Source organism: Piliocolobus tephrosceles, chromosome 5, assembly GCF_002776525.5.
Source record: "Piliocolobus tephrosceles isolate RC106 chromosome 5, ASM277652v3, whole genome shotgun sequence".
Classification (NCBI taxonomy): Eukaryota; Metazoa; Chordata; class Mammalia; order Primates; family Cercopithecidae; genus Piliocolobus; species Piliocolobus tephrosceles.
Window position 1 is genome coordinate 111,696,867 of NC_045438.1, and position 18,061 is coordinate 111,714,927.

At 39.7% G+C, this 18,061-nt stretch overlaps 1 protein-coding gene across 1 annotated transcript in view; it reads right to left on the reverse strand.

The window, feature by feature from the left end:
• PRIM2 (DNA primase subunit 2) overlaps positions 1-321 on the reverse strand; it is a 316,165-nt gene extending 315,844 nt beyond the window's left edge. Inside the window, exon 1 of the mRNA XM_023222959.1 lies at positions 206-321. The gene's annotated coding sequence lies outside the window, so the exon portion shown is untranslated. The remainder of the gene's footprint in view (positions 1-205) is intronic.
• Positions 322-18,061: the final 17,740 nt, after the last annotated feature.

An 18,061-nucleotide genomic window follows, 5' to 3' on the forward strand; every position in this document is an offset into this window, starting at 1 on the left:
TCGCCAGTGTCATTTTATGACCAACTCAGAGAAAACTGGAAATATATGTTCATGCTTAACATACCAATATCTTCCTATGTCACATAATAGCTGCCTTTTCATCATGTTAAAAACCGATTTTAAGCCCCCGGGAACAAAATAGCCTGTGTTGGTCAGCTATTCCAGTATTTTTATTGTTTCTAAATGCCACAGTTTTGGTCACTACCTCACTGTGAAGTGTGTTTTTCTGAATCCAGAGGCAATTGCAATATAAATCTGCATATCACAGTAGCAATAATGCACAATAATGTTATACATTTCAGCAGCCATGTTCGGTAAATCTCTGTGAGCTCTTTCATGTATTCACTTCATCTAAAAAACATGGATAGACGCAATGCTCAGCCCTGGCAACTGAGATTCTTGTAAATTACAGACGTTGACCTCACAATCATGGGGAGGAAAACATACATAAACACATAAGTTTTGCTTCCACTGAATCATAGCATCTCAAAAACAGGGACGATTGTTTCATTCATTTCTGTGACCCCAGTGCCTGGCACTCCTTGGGCCTCAACAAATACTTATGACACTGAATTGTTTTTGTTTTTTTCTTTTGTTTTATTTTGTTTTTTGAGACGAAGTCTTGCTCTGTCGCCTAGGCTGGAGTGCAGTAGTGCGAACTCGGCTTACTGCAACCCCCGTCTCCTGGGTTCAAGCAATTCTCCTACCTCAGCCTCCCGAGTAGCTGAGATTACAGGCACCCGCCACCATGCCCAGCTATTTCTTGCATTTTTAGTAGAGATGGGGTTTCACCACGTTGGCCAGGCTGGTCTCAAACTCCTGACCTCAGGTGATCCGCCTGCTTCGGCCTCCCAAAGTGCTGGGATCATAGGCGTGAGCCACCGTGCCTGACCAACACTGAATTGTTGAGTACTGTGAGAGACTATGAAAAAAAATGCTGGGTTCAGCTTCCCATTAAACAGATGGTTTGAATCAAATGTGACTCCAACCTATAAAACTTCAAGTCCTCATCTGAAAACTTTATACACATTCCTTCCAGAATGAGTTGGCTTCCTAGTTTAGCCTGTAATAAAGCACAGAGTACCTTCCCTGGCAGAATTTCCATGAATCATCACTGCTCAATTCAGTGCCTGCCCTGGGCATTACCCATGCCACAGCTGCCCCATGTGGCATTCAACCTGAGATAACTCCTCCACAGCTCCAGAACTTCTATCCCAAAAAGTGTCACACTTACAGCTGATAATTTAGTTGCCATGCTTGGTAAATCTAAGTGAGTGTTCATTCCTCCTCTGTGTGGGGTGTGTCACCCTAAAAACCAAAGGCGTGGTAAGCTTCTTTACTAAGTAAGCATGCTATAAACTCTAGGTCCTACCAGCTGTGTTTGCCATGAAAAGCAGAGAACAGGAGGTATTTCCAGCAAGATAGCTGACCCATAAAAGCTAAAGCAGAGTTAGCCAACCTGTGGCCCTCCACCCTCCCCATTTCACTGCCTACATCTGGGAGTTGGCTGGGAACCAACCTAAAGAAAGCACTTCATTATTTCGCCATTTGCTTTAGATTGCTTTTTTTGGTCAAAATCAAGGAGCAGAAGAACTGAGAGGCAGCATATTCTTAAGGGTAGCACGGTGAAGAAACACTATCCTTCCATATATCAACATTATTTGATGTGTTCCAGAAATAGTAATTAAACACTTACTAAGTGCCAGGAAACATTTTCTATGCTGGGGATATGAGAATGATGAGAGAGCCAAAAAGTCCTGCTCTCATAAAACTTCTAATGGGAAAGAGAGACAATAAACAAGTTAAAGGCATAAATCATTATGTTAGATAACAACTACTAAACAGAAAAAAATTAATCAGAAAAGAAGAATGTAAAGTTTTGCAAGGAGATATTGAAATTTTAGAAAGGATAACCAGGAAAGGCTGGCTAAGAATGTGGCCATGAAACAGAGACCAGAAGAAAACTTGGGATTTAGTTATGTCTATCTTTAGGAGAATAGCCTTTCAGGTAGATGGAAGGCCAATCTTAATTCACTAGTATTTAAGACATTACGATATTGGTACAAGAATAAAGTCATCAATCAATGGAACAGAATAGAAAACCCAAACATGGTCCCACACCTATGAGAAAACTTAGTGTATGACAGATCTACTGTACAAATCAATGGAACAAAAAATTAGACAATTGTAAATGGTGCTGGGACAACTGGCTGTCTATAGGGAGGGAAAAATGTATTCCCTACCTCCTACTACATAAAAAATCAATTCCAGATGATTTAAGAACTTGTATATGAAAGCCAAAATTTAAAGAATTTAAAACAAATATATAGATGGTCTTTATGGTCTTGATGGTCCAAAGAATTTATTAAATAAGACATTAAGAAAAAGCATAAGCAGTTCTGGAGTTGGATAATGGTGATGTTTGCACAATAATGTGAATGTAGTTAATGCCACTGACTGTACACTTACAAATGGTTAAAATGGTAAGTTTGGTGTTATGTATATTTTAATATTTTTTTTAAAAAAGCAAGCTAAAAAGAGAAAGATTGATCATTTTAACTACGTTAAAATTGAGAACTTAAGGGATTTTGCATAGGGAGGGAGTTTCTGTTCATTTGTTTTTTTAAGACAAGGTTTCCTGTTGCCCAGGCTGGAGTGCAGTGATGCGATCACTGCCCACTGCAGCCTCCACCTCCTGGGCTCAAGCAGTCCTCCCACCTGAGCCTCTCAAATACCTAGGACTGTAGGCACAAGCCACCAAGACTGGGTGATTTTTAGATTTTTTTATAGAGATGTGGCTGTACCATGTTGCTCAGGCTCGTCTTGAACTTCTGGACTCAAGCTATCCTCCCGCCTCGGCCTCCCAAAGTGCTGAGATTACAGGCATAAGCCACCACACTTGACCTTTTTAAAAGTACATAGAAGTTTTTAAAGTACATAAATATACAGTTTTTTTGTGATCCACAAATTGGGAGATGATAAAATTAACACAGGGTCAGTGTTAGTATCAAGATATAGAAAGGGAACCTGAACAAGTATTTCACAATGAAGGAAATGTAAATGATCAATAAACATATGGAAATATGTTTAATTACATTAGTAATTGAAGAAATGCAAATTAAAACCACAATGAGATAATATTCTACAGGTGCCAGATGGACAAAAGTTTCAAAGTTTGAAAATATGGCGTGTTGACTAGGAACTCATATGCTGTAGGTAAAAGTGTTAATTGATACAACTACTTTGAAAAATGTGACATTACCTGGTAAATTTGAAAACATCTGACCCTTTATCCCACTATGTGATTCTATTCTAAGTATATTCTCTAGAGAAAGTTTTGAGCGTAGACATCAAAACACATGGACAAGAACATTCGTGGCAATATCAAAATAGTAAAACACTGGAAACCATCCATCATGAGAAATGGATAAATTGGGCTGGGCACAGTGGCTCACACCTGTAATCCAACACTATGGGAGGCTGAGGAGGGTGGAACACTTGAGCCTAGGAGTTTGAGACCAGCCTGAGCAACACGGTGAAACCCTGCCTCTACAAAATATACAAAAAATAGCCAGATATGGTGGCGTGAGCCTGTAGTCCCAGCTACTCTGGAGGCTGAGGTGGGAGGATTACCTGAGGCTGGGAGGCTGCAGTGAGCCATGATCCTGCCACTGCACTCCTGCTGGGAGACACAGCAAGACCTTGTCTCAAAAAAAGAGAGAGAGAGAAAAGGAAAAAGAAACAAATAAATAAATTCTGGTGTATTCATACAATGGATTTTTTTTTAAGTAAAAAATGAGTGAACTACTACAATTACAGTAATCATATCGACACGGATGAATCATATAAATATAATGTTAACCAAAAAGTCAAGTCATAGGACAATACCGTATATGCCGGGTATTTTCCATTTCCCACCCCATCACCTAAAACCACTCTAGCCCCCTCCCCTGCTCTCTGTTCCTAAATGAATGGACTATATAAACGGATTTCTGTGCTTTCTGCTTCCAGTTAGGTTAGGTCAATTAAAAGCCCCAAAAGGAAATAGGAAGAAGAGAAGAAAGCGAGATCAATGTATTTATCCCCACAGCTGCCTCCCTGCAAGGCCGCCTGTGTCCCTCAACCTGTCATTGCTTCTCTCAAGGTGGCAACGGACTCTAAAGGACTCTCTCACTTTGGGTCTAGTAACAGCTCCTTTTCCTCTACCTTTCAGACCTAGATACAGTAACATATTGACTTCGAGTAAGCCCTGCTTAATTGTACTATCCATTGTGGTTCCCTACTCCCACACCTTTGTAAATAATCTCTACAAAAAAACTCATCCTTGAATTAGCATTATTTTTATTTATTTTCATTTTTTATTTTTTGAGACTGAATCTTGCTCTGTCGCCCGGACTGGAATGCAGTAACACGATCTTGATCTCGGCTCACTGCAACCTCTGCCTCCTGAGTTCAAGCGATTCTCCTGCCTCAGCCTCCCAAGTAGCTGGGACTACAGGCACATGCCACCACGCCCAGCTAATTTTTGTATTTTTAGTAGAGAGAGGGTTTCAGCATGTTGGCTAGGCTGGTCTCAAACTCCTGACCTCATGATCCGCCCGCCTTGGCCTCCCAAAGTGCTGGGATTACAGGCGTGAGCCACTGCTCCCAGCCAAATTAGCCTATTTTGAGTATGCCATCTGTTCCTTGTTGAACCATGACTGATACTATTCAGCATTTTTATAGAAGCTTTTTGAAAGTGGAATAATACATACTGGAGAACTGTATACATACAGTTCCCACTGTCAGTGGGAAATGATCAAATTCAAGATAGTGGCTAACTCTGGGCAGAAGAAAGAAGATGCACAGGTGGGGACCTTCGGCCGTCTCTTTTCTCTCCCTGTTAGACCCAAGACAGATCTAACATTGTAATAGAGGCTGAGGTTCCAGGGCACGGACTGCTGATGCCTCAGTGGGGAGAGCACATACACTTGTTAGGTCCCCTGACAACTTCTGTGCATAGATCTGGGGAGGGAGCAAACCCTGACAATACAGTTCCTCTTCCTTATCTGTCTCCCTTGTCTCTGAATCTCTCTGGTGCCAGGATGCAGAGGTCCTTTTTACTGAGTCAGCACCCTCACCTAAATTCTTACCACAACTTGATGGCTAATTTCGTCACTTGCTGTAATGACACGGTCGGGAGTCACCTGAACCTCCCAGACAGAATTCATCCTACCTGGAGCTTCACAGCATCCTTGATGCATCTGAGAGATGATAGCGGGAAGCATTTGGATGTACTAGTCTGGCCCTTTCACTTGGTGTACCATACTTTGGCGCTGAGTCTGGCCACAGGATGGAAGGAAGAGACACACAGGATAGGAACCATATGGAGTTTAATCCAATATCTTTGCTTTGAGCTTTTCCATATGGTAAGTGAGGTTAGTGGGGGTATGAAGCGAAATGAATCTCACCCTGAACATAGTATTCAGCAAAACCGTTCACTCTTGGTGTTATCTATAGATACAGAGGACTAAAAAAGAGTGCAGGAAAAAAAACTCACCTTGGTTTAGCCATGGGGAAATAATTTTCAATACTGGTATTTATGAGCACCACTTATTTATGGATAATGACTCTATGACCCACAGCTTCAGGCATTTCATTGCTGTGCATCAGATTAACTTTTTGGCAGAACTTATTTTATTACAGTACTAATTATTCATGCCAGCTTAGAGCATCTGAAGATTATAAGAAATACTTATTTTTAGTAAGAACATAACACAATATGGTGCCTAACAATTTAGCAGAATATCCCTGATTGTTCTTTCCCTATTTAAATTTTAGCTGGACTAAAATCTACTTGAAGACCCATCTACCCAGAATCATCTTATTTGTATTTAAAAGAATTGAAGAAAGGAGCCTAAGAAAAGAATCTAAGTAACAAAGAAACTACCTTCAAATACAATTTCATTTTATGCTCTATAATTGATGGCACTTTTCAATGTTCTGTTCTAAAATGACTTAGTTATTTCACATGAATCCATCTCGATCCTGGTAACATCAGTTGCTCTCTGTTTGAGCTGAAACGATTCTGAATATTTGAGTTTTTAACATGAGAGTGATTATTTGATCATGAGCTCCTTGAGACCAAGCAGACTATCTCGCCCATTTCTGCACCCCTGCCTCTACCATAGTCCCTGACATAGACCAGACAGTCCAAAGCTGTCGGCTGAACTAAATTGAACTTCTCTGTACTTATCCCTAATTCCAGATGGGCTTACATACACTTTATGATGTAATCCTTCACAGAAGACGTGTTTTCACTCTAGATTTTGGCTTTCCCATTGAAATTCCTGATCGCAATATTTTCTCTCAGTTGGCTGATTTTGGGAAACTGAAGTAGGTGTAAATATGATCCTGTTATAATGCCAAGATTGAATTCCAACTTGATTAGCTGATAATCACATCCAAGAGTTCGCATTCTCAGTGAGAAAACAATATTAACATTTCAGAAAGTGGAAATTAGAGAAAAATAATAAATCTTCCTTTCTCTGACTAATGAAAACTTGAAGATCAATGTTGAGAGCTATCCAGAGTACAGAGAGGAAAGGGACATTCCTGATGCATGTGGAATCACTTCATCTGCATTTTCGTCTCTTTGAGCAACAAAATATAATCTATCACGTAGGAACCAAGTAGTAAAAACTTTATCTTTCTATAGGGTACATGATTTTTTCCTATGAGGTTAATTATTTTAGGGTCAGTGCCCTAGCAGTAGTTGAGTATGTATTTGGGACTACACCCTAGACTTCTCACCTACTTCTACTACTTCTCACCTACTTCTACTACTTCCCACCTACGCATCTCACCAACTGCTTTCTTTAAGGGTCTCTGCCCCACAGTGCCCCAGGGAATGGCCCCAAATCAAATGCTTCAGTTTCTTTCACAGGAAAGGGGTCCTTTCCCCTCCCCACTCAACACCTCCTCCTCCTCACCTAACCCACACACAGAACCAGGCCACACAGGCAACTCTTAGAACCAGGGTCAGTCTTCCCCAGAGTACAGTTATGAAGCAATTATGTCGTTTTGTGCTTTCTCCAGTGGAATGACAGGAGCAGCTGTTTTTCTGGAAACTGATTAATGACCTTCACTGTGGGAATTTTCTGTCTGCTGTGTAGAGTTAATGCAATCTTTTTTATTGTCTAGTAAGTCCAGATCTTTCCAATTATATTTGTTTCATAATAATAATAATACAGTATTGGCACTTGTAAAGCACACTATAGTTTTCAAAGCAATTTCATTTGTATGATTTAACCCAGGATTTCTCCAACCAATTGATTCTCTGGGGTCCCTTTATTTTATTATAATTTCCTTTTTATTCTTTCCATTTTTTTCCATTCATTTTTATGAAAAGTTTCATAAAAAGCATATCCTGGGTCATCTGGATGACCATGTTATTTCCAAATTGTACCATAAGCCAGCCACTCATGTGACCCCTATGGGATTGGTGACACATATGAGCATCTGAAATGACACAGCTTGGCTTAAAATGTACTGGTAAACATAGCTAGCTAGCTGATCAAAGATTTGCAGGTTATAAAGTAAAAATATCAACCATTACCCTGCATCATTATTGCTTTCAATTTGGAATTTTTTCCCCTAACAATTATAAAGACAGAAGTAGGCTGGGTGCAGAGGCTCAGGCCTGTAATCCCAGCACTTCTGGAGGCTTAGGCAGGCAGATGACCCGAGGTCAGGAGTTCAAGACCAGCCTGGTCAACGTGGTGAAACCCCATATCTACTAAAAATACAAAAACAGAAACAAACAAACAAACAAACAAACAAACAAAACTAGCTGGGCATGGTGGCGGGCGCCTGTAATCGCACCTACTTGGGAGGCTGAGGCAGGAGAATCACTTGAATCAGGGAGGCAGAGGTTGCAGTGAGCCAAGATCGCGCCACTGCACTCCAGACTTGGCAACAGAGGGAGACTTCATCTCAAAAAAAATAAAAAATAAAAAAATTAATTAATTGAAAAAGACGTAAGTGAGGCTGCCCAGGTTATCCAGCCAGTGCTTTACTGGTGTCATAAGTGGAAGTATTGTTCTGATTCTGTCTCTGTATGTGCCAAATTACAACAATATGCAAGTAGTATCTATTACAATAAATATACAATGAAGGATTTTCCAGTCAGATTTTCTCTCTCGCATTTTGAAGTGAACAATTAAATTGGCCCACCAATAAATTGTAGTGGATAAAAACAAAATCATTTTTAAAATCTAAATAAATAACTATGATGATGCCAGTGATTCAGATGATAATCTGTTGCACTCAAAAAAAAAAAATCATGTAAAAAACTAAGTGACTAAATCTTCCTATCATTAACCTCAACATATGCTCTTCAATTTCAGCAAAGCATCATCTAGCAAATTAAATTAATGTCAATTTTAAATATATTGGTTTTTATCATTTGGCTTGTATTTAATATGTACATGTATTTGGCTTTTATGTGCATATTTCATGCATAAACATATAAAAACGTAGCTTTTATGTGGACATATTAGCTATAAACATAGAAAGAGATAGCAATAACAATGACATAAAAATCATAGACATCAACTCCGGGTATTCTAATAATCTAAATATTTTCTTCCTCTTAAGGACTTTTTTACATTACTTTACATTACTCAAGTTTGAGAATTATAAGTTTAATCCCAAAATAGGTTAACAGGAAATCTTTTGATTTATAATGCTACTCATAGAATAAGTGCACCTTCAGTAACTTAAAATGGTTTTTGACAAATTTAGAAATCTTAGAAAACTATCTTCTTTAAAAAAAATCAATTATTACTTTTCACTTCAACAGTCATTTTATTTGAATAATGGACTCTTATGGCTGAGTTCTTTCCAGAATGCACTGGCTTAGGGAAAGAAGTACTAGGCCTTTCGAGTATTTATTTTGTGGAAGATAAACAACATTGTTATATAAGGCACTCTTCCAAATAGCTTAAGGTTGTTTAGAACATCCATTAACCCTAATGGAGTTACAAAACATTAAGGCAGGAAAATATGCTTTAGTAGTTATGCCTTTGAGAGGCTAGAGGCTAAATAAACAAAATGTCTTAGTGATGACATTTTATATAGTTATTTCTTAACCCTATGTTGATAACCATATGATTTTCCTATATCTGTTAGACGCCTAATTTTTAATGTACAATTTAAAACTCAACAACTACCTTAAAATCAATTAAACCCATGGAAAAGTGCTGGGGAAAACACTGAAAAGCAAAAAAATGCCTTCTAATGATTTAAGTATGTACTTAAATGCTGCTCTTAAAGAGTCAAGAGTTAACCTGGAATGAATCTATCTCGCTCTCTCTCTGTCTGTCTCTCTTTCTATCCATATTCTAACTTTTACATATTTTTTTCAAATGAAACTCTGCTCAAAAACTAAATTAATAACAAAATTACTTAGCAGATATTAATATTTAAAATGTGTTTCTTTTCCTAAAATATTTTATATTTTCAGCATAAAAGGCCCAGGTGGGGCAGTATTTCATATTTGGGGGCTTGAATTTGGAAGCGAAAGTTTAAATTTGAAAGCAAGAATTTTGTGACCCCTCAGGGTGAGACTGAAAGTTCTGTCTTAGCTTTTGGCCTCCCAGCCAGTCAATAGGAATGTCTTCTGAAGTGCCTGTCCTGAATAGGTGCCATGGAGAAAGCAAAGAAAAGCAGAACCAGAGTTACATCACATTCAGTCTGAACTCATTCTTGACTTCAACACTCATAGAATCAATAATCTACGGGTTTATTGTCAGGTATATTTCTCCCACTCTTTTTCTGTTGTTGTTGTTGTTATTGAGACAGAGTCTTCACCATGTTCGCCAGGCTGGTCTCAAACTCCTGACCTCAAGTGATCTAAGTGATCTGCTTGCCTCGGCCTCCCAAAGTGCTGGGATTACAGGCGCAAGCCACTGCACCCAGACTCTCCTATTCTTTTTTCTTTTTCTTTTTTTTTTTTTTTTTTTTTGAGATGGAGTTTTGCTCTTGTTGCCCAGGCTGGAGTATACAGTGGCGCGATCTTAGGTCACCGCAACCTCCGCCTCACGGATTCAAGCAATTCTCCTGCCTCAGCTTACCGAGTAGCTGGGATTACAGCATGGGCCACCATGCCCAGCTAATTTTGTATTTTTAATAGAGACGGGTTTTCTCCATGTTGGCCAGGCTGGTCTTGAACTCCTGACCTCAGGTGATCCACCTGCCTTGACCTCCCAAAGTGCTGGGATTACAGGCATAAGCCACCATGCCCAGCCAACTCTCCCACTTTTAAGACTACCATACTTGACTATGATTTGAGCTCAGGGTCAACCTGGGTTTCAGCTCTGACAACAGTCCTTCAAAAGAGAGGTAGTAGGAAGGATAATAAAAGAAGAGAAAAGGTCCTATGCACACTAGGTACTGAAGCAGTGGTACCCTGCTCTTAGGATAGTCAGATCTTACTTCTGTTTTTACAACAAAGACCTTTAAGCAAAAATAAATAAATAGCCCTAAAGCATCATGTGTTTGAAATCAGTTACCTATTTCTCCAAAATCTCCTTCTCTCACAGCAACATTACTATTAGGATGGAAAATTTAACTGGCAACTTTCCCTATCCCTTTTTGATAAGAGGGAAACCTTTTGAATCGAGATACTTTAATAAAGAAATAAAGTCTTGATCCGCCTGCCTCGGCCTCCCAGAGTGCTGGGATTAGTGGTGTGAGCCCCTGCACCCGGCCAGGGACTGTTGTTTCTAAAGGCTGAACCAGAACTATGCTAGTACAGAAAATAGCAACCCAATTTTAAACTATGATTTATTAAAGAAAAATCAATGTCTAACTTTGAAAAATGTGCTCATTGAAGTCAACTAATAAAGAAACCAACAGCCTCATCACTCTTACCTATGGGAAGATTGAGTTCAAACTAGAAGGTACACAGTAAACTATACTCAAGGGTCCGAAGCCCATCCACTATCCGGTTTTCAGATCCCTCAACATGCACACACTCGTGCACATACACACACACGAGCTCACACAGGCACATGAGATAGGACAGCAATGAACAGCAAGTATCCTTGCCCACTCAGAACTGAAGCCCAGGATGTTATTCTATTCTAGATCTCCTCTCATGCAGAGGAGCTGAAGGTTCTCAAGATGGGCTAAAGTTCCTGGACTAAGATATTTCAAGCACTAGGTGCTTGTGAGGACAGAGGGAGTATAGGGTGCAGATGCAACTATAAGGGCTGAAAAGTCAAGTCCAAAATGGACAATGCATCTGCAGGCCTTGGCTCCTGATGCAGGGAAAGTCCAAGAGGGCTTAAACTTCAACATTTGTCCCTCTCATATTATAAGTTCTTTTTGAAATTACCCTTACCCTTCAGTAAATAACTTCATATTGAAATATAGAGTGATGAAAAGTTGGGGGGTTGGATGGGAGGGTGTCTGCTCCATTTTTCTCTCCCCAGGGTTTAGCAGATAAAGAACATCAGTCCTTCTGTGGATTTGCCAAGTGGTGCTTGGCAAAAGAAAGAGACTCATATGCTAAACCACCACCTCCACTGCCTGCAGAATAAATTAAACCCCTCTGCCCCTGAGGAGCACCTCCATTTATTTATTTATTATTCCAGCAAGGTTCTGCTACTTTAAAGACACACCCTCAACTTAGGTAAAATCACTGAAGAGTAAATCAGAAAATACAAGAGAAAAGAAGTGGAATATAGATTCTCAGCTCTCCTCTCTACATCCAAACATGAGTATTCTGGCTCATCTGTCTCCTATATCCCCTCCCTTTAATTAACTCCAAAATAATCAGGCTCAATTCTTCATTGGTTTCAAAATGAGTATCTATCCATTGATACATTTAACAAAAAATTGTCGGATGCCGAGCATGGGGTGAACTGGAAAAGAAGGCAAGATAGGATACGAGGAGCTCCGGAAGTTATCACATCGGACATTTTAGTCCAGGACAATTCCTAAATGCTGACCCTAGAACCATTGATGGCATGGGGTCGGTCTGCTTAAAATGAGTAAAAAAAGAACCACAGGTATAGAAATGTAACTAATGCAAGGTTGGGAAAGTTTTTTTTTTCTGAGAATATGTCCTTTTTTTGTTAAAATGTCCTTTCTTTTATTAATATGAGATGGTATAGTAAGGAGATTTTTTTTTTTTTTAGCAAGTTGAAAATTCTATCAGTTAATCAAAGTTTTTAGTTTCATAAAATCATAAAATTTGGTAATACACATTAAAGCCCCAAATAAACCTTAGCATTTTATAATAGATTATAGTTTATAAAGGGCATGTGCATTATCTCACTGAGTTCCTACCTTCCCCTTGAACACACACACACACATACATACACACAGAAAAAGAGCGAGAGAGAGAGAGAGAGAAAGAGAGACAGAAATTCAGGCACAGAAAGAATCGTTCACAGTAGTAGGGCTAGTAAGTACAAAGGAAAGATGAAAACTTAGGCCTTTAGATTTGAATCCCAGTGTAAGAAACAGCGTGAAGTTATAATTGGCAGGACTTGGTGACAGATGGAATAAGGGAGAATCGAATGGGGGAGGCAGGAAAAGCAAGGCAGGCAGAGAGGAGAATGCAGAATCAAAATGATTCAGGTTTTGTTTGTTTTAGGTTTGGTTTTCTCCTATAACTGCTTCATTCTAAAATGCATTTTCTTCATGTTATTTTAAATTATGTAGCAGCACATTCTTTTGGGCTTGAGAGTCATCTTACACAAATGAAAATAAATTAGCAAGATGGCAATTTTTATTATTTAAAGGAAGTAAATGCTTCTCATAATTTGGAGGGAGAGGGGAATGAAGGGGAATCCACTACTTTATATGAGGGTCCAATTTTGTAGCTGTTAAAATTTTGCTCTCCATTGTGACATGCAACCCCCTTCATTTCTGCCGGGAGCCCTGCTTCCCAGGGCCATCCCCCTGAAGGCCCCATTTGCGTCCAGCCTTCCCAAGCTTCCACTCCTCATCTCTTTGTTCTCATCATTCCCTCAGCACAGTGTACCAGTCTGTGAATTGATGTATTTTTTTAAAAAACGAATGTCTAAAGTTTATTTGTTGTTGTTGTTGATGATGATGTTGTTTTGTTTTGTTTTGTTTTTGAGACAGAGTCTCACCCTGTCCTCCAGGCTGGAGTGCAATGGCACGATCTTGGCTCGCTGCAACCTCCACCTCCCAGGTTCAAGCAATTCTCCTGCCTCAGCCTCCCGAGTAGCTGGGACTACAGGCACACACCACCACCCCCGCTAATTTTTTGTATCTTTAGTAGAGACGGGGTTTCTCCACATTGACCCTGCTGGTCTCAAACTCCTGACCTCTTGATCTGCTCTCCTCAGCTTACCAAAGTGCTAGGACTACAGGCGTGAGCCACCGCACCAGACCAAATGTCTAAAGTTTTTATTACTTTTCACTTCAGACTAAGTTCAGGTGTATAAAAAGTGAGAAGTAGGCCGGGCGCGGTGGCTCACACCTGTAATCCCAGCACTTTGGGAGGCTGAGGCAGGTACATCACGAGGTCAGGAGATCGAGACCATCCTGGCTAACACGGTGAAACCCTGTCTCTACTAAAAAATACAAAACAATTAGCCGGACCTGGTGGCGGGCACCTGTAGTCCCAGCTACTTGCGAGGCTGCGGCAGGAGAATGGCGTGAACCCGGGAGGCAGAGCTTGCAGTGAACCGAGATCGTGCCACTGCAGTCCAGCCTGGGAGCACAGCGAGACTCCGTGTCAAAAAAAAAAAAAAAGTGAGAAGTAACATCAAAAATTACCTATCGACCTTCAGCTATCCGCAAAGACACTGTCCCACTGATGTGTTTTTTTTCTGATCCATGATCCCGCGTTGCATTTAGTTGTCATGATTTCTCAGTCTCCTTTACCTGGAACAGTTTTTGAGCCTTGCTTTGTCTTTCATGTCCTTGCTATTTTTGAAGATTACTAGTCAGTTATTCTGTAGACTGCCTATGTTTCCTCATGATTAAATTCAGACTGTGCATTTTTGGCAGAATTATGTCCTCCCAAGAGAAGATGTTGTGCCTTTCTCAGTATATGTATTAGGAGACATGGTGCTGGAACATCTCATTACTGGTAATGATAACTTTTGTCATTTGGTTAAGATGCTATCTGCTAGATTTCTCCACTGAAAAGTTTCTATTTTTCTGTTTACAATCTGTGATTATCTTGAGGGGACATATTCAAGGCTATGTAAACATCCTGTTTCTCATCATGTATTAGCATGTTGTTAGTAGCCATTAGTGATTCTTTCTTGAAACAATTATCAATGTGATGTTTGCCAAATTATATTTTTCTATTTCCTTTCTTCTCTTTTTTTTTTTTTTTTTTTTTTTTTTTTTGACAGAGCCTTGCTCTGACACCCAGGCTGGAGTGCAGTAACACAGTCTTGATCTTGGCTCACTGCAACCTTCACCTCCCAGGTTCAAGTGATTCTCCTGCCTCAGCCTCCCTAAGTAGCTGGGATTACAGGCACCCGCCACAATGCCCGGCTGATTTTTGTGTTTTTAGTAGAGACAGGGTTTCACCATGTTGACGAGGTTGGTCTCAAACTGCTGACCTCAAGTGATCCACCCGCCCCGACCTCCCCGACCTCCCAAAGTGCTGGGATTATAGGCGTGAGCCACCGCACTCGGTATTTTTCTATTTCCATCATTTCTTCTTTGTTTGTGAATTAGATTAGAATTCTGTTTAAAAAAGAGAGTGTGTTTCCTTCTTCCGCCATTTATTTATTTATTTATTTATTTATTATGTATTAAATTGTCTGTATCAGTGAACTCATGGAAACTTATTTTATTCTATGGATTATGGTCCATTACTCTCCTTATATATTATTTTGTTTAAATTATGCCCAATTTTACCACTGGGAGTTCCCTCAGGTGGCTCCTGTATCCTCTCAACATGTCCCCATCTGTTTTTGAGCACCTTCTTACTTCTCAACACCACACAATGTTACAGACCCATCTTTTACATTTCTTTCCCCTGCCCTGGTATCAAGCACCTTCCAAAGAACCCTCGTTCTTTTTAATGAGAGAATGATATTTAGAAATAAGACCTGGTTACTAGGTGTGCTCATTGGTATTGTGGTGTTGATTCTAGGCCCTCTCTGCATACAGATTTAGGAAACATATCCTAAGTATGCACAGACACGCACACGACACCACCACCACTGCCCCCTACCACCATCCTACCACCACCACCACCACCACCCACTATCGCCACCACCAACCCCTGCTATCACCACCATCACCACCACCATCATCACACCACCCTACCACCCTCTTTATATATACAATGTATAGTTTAATTTGTAGTTAAATTAATAGCTCACATATCACAAGATCCATTCTACCTTTCTCCCTTTCCTTTTATTTATTCATTTTTGACTTCTTTCTCCAACAGTGAGATCCCTGGCTCTCAGGAATTATTTACAGACCTTCTTTGTCTTTTAAAATCTAAATTAGTTTGCTCAATCCTATAATATATATATAAAGTAGATCCAGAATTGCCATTTCATACCCCTGTGAAAAATAAACTTACTAACTAAAGTACAATATATGTATATAATTCTTTGTATACAGTTCTAGTTATGTGCATTTCTATTTGTTTTTTGTCTTTTAGCCTTACATCATGTAGTGAAAATATTATTTTCCAGAGTTATTGAGGTTTGTTCTTTTTCTTCTCCACATCCTTCAGTGCAGTTGTTATTCATTTGTAATATGGTTACGTTCATTTGTTATAGCTAGTATTTCATTTCAGGTCCCCTCTCCCCACCCATCCTGTTGGTTTTATTTATTGAATGTATGAAACATTGATATGGTTATAAATGTCACAAAATGGTTGTGACTATGGTTATAAAAGTCACAAAAATGCCATTCCCCTCTCATCCCTTCTATCTTATTCCCATTCCTCCATTCTTTTCATCCAAACTTAGAAGTTATTTTAATCTGGGTGTTGGGAAGGATGGTTTTTGCTCTTAGATACATGTTGGAGAACTGAGGAAGAAATGGAAGATTTGTGGGAAGAAGATGATACATTTAATTTTGTAAATGAGTAAAGGTGCCTGTGTAGCTGTTCATGCAGAGATAAGCATCAGGCAATTGGTAATTAAGATTTGGCACTCAGAAAGGATTTAAAACAAGGAGTAAAACAGGCCCTCCTTTAGTACCTGGGAAATTTGTATTTTCTATCACCTCCATACATTTTATTTCTATTTCTCTAAAATCAGTCTGTTGTTAAGAACAAAGCTAAAAATTATAGTTCTAATTCATTAAACCACAACATGCTGTCAAGCAAATATACAAGCTGCCTTTTTTCATGCCAAATGTTTCCTTTGGTAGGAGAGAGACTTAGGACTCTTTCCATAGAATCAATGTAGATTGATTCACTCCAAAATAAACCAGTGGTTTGCTACTAGTTAAACCCCTAAGTACTGGAGTAGATATTCCCAATCGAACCTGTGTTGTTTTTTTTTTTAATAAAATTCAATTCATGCTGTTAAGAGATAATTTTATGTCAGTATGTAGAAGTATTTAATATGTAGAAGTCATTATTGGCACCAAAAATGTTGGCAGCATTTTGTCACATCAGCTGGGGGAGAGAAAAACAACTCTTGAATGGATGACTTTTTGGGTGAAGTTTTTTAAAACAAAAAAAGAGGTTTATTCTTCTGATTCTAGAAGTAATATACCCTTATTATAAAAAATAAAGTTGGTATCAAAAATGTTACAAAGTACGGCTGGGCGTGATGGCTCACATCTGTAATTCCAGCATTTTTGGAGGCTGAGGTCAGGAGTTGGAGACAAGTCTGGCCAACATGATGAAACCCTATCTCTGCTAAAAATAAAAAAATTAGTTGGACGTGGCAGCATGCCTGTAGTCCCAGCTACTGGGGAGGCTGAGGCAGGAGAACTGCTTGAAACCCGGGAGGTGGAGGTTGCAGTGAGCCAAGATCGTGCCACTGCACTTCAGACTGGGCGACTGAGTGAGACTGTGTCTCAAAAAAAAAAAAAGTTGGCCGGGCGCGGTGGCTCAAGCCTGTAATCCCAGCACTTTGGGAGGCCGAGACGGGCGGATCACGAGGTCAGGAGATCGAGACCATCCTGGCGAACACGGTGAAACCCCGTCTCTACTAAAAAAATACAAAAAAACTAGCCGGGCGAGGTGGCGGGCGCCTGTAATCCCAGCCACTTGGGAGACTGAGGCAGGAGAATGGCGTGAATCCGGGAGGCGGAGCTTGCAGTGAGCTGAGATCCGGCCACTGCACTCCAGCCTGGGCGACAGAGCGAGACTCCTTCTCAAAAAAAAAAAAAAAAGTTATAAAATGAGTAAAAAAATGTCAGTATTATATCACTTAAAAATAACTACTATGAACACTTCTGTATTTTTCTCCATGTACTTTTTTCAATCAATATACATAAATGCTTAAAGTATATTTATATGTGTATGCATACATTTATATATGTGCTTCAATATATACATACACATGCTATGTACGTATATATTTATACATATACTTATTTAAATACATATGTACACACATACTTATATATAAATGTATGCATAAATATATACATGCACATGTAATCATACTATATACACTGTATTTGTTCTGTTTTGGTTTGGTTTCAGGCTTTTTTTTTTTTTTTTTCAGATGGAGTCTCGCTCTGTTGCCCAAGCTGGAGTGCAGTAGCACAATCTTGGCTCACTGCTACCTCCGCCTCCTGGGTTCAAGCAATTCTCCTGCCTCAACCTCCTGAGTAGCTGGGATTACAGGTGTGCACCACCGCACCTGGCTACTTTTTTGTATTTTTAGCAGAGACGGGGTTTCACCATGTTGGCCTCGCTGGTCTCAAACTCCTGGCCTCATGTGATCCACCCACCTAGGCCTCCCAAAGTGCTGAGAATACAGGCATGAGCCTGGCCTATATAAACTGTTTGGAATCTACTTTTCTTCATTTCGTGACATATTGTGGACCTCCTGCCATACCAATAAATATAGCACTACATCATTATTTTTTA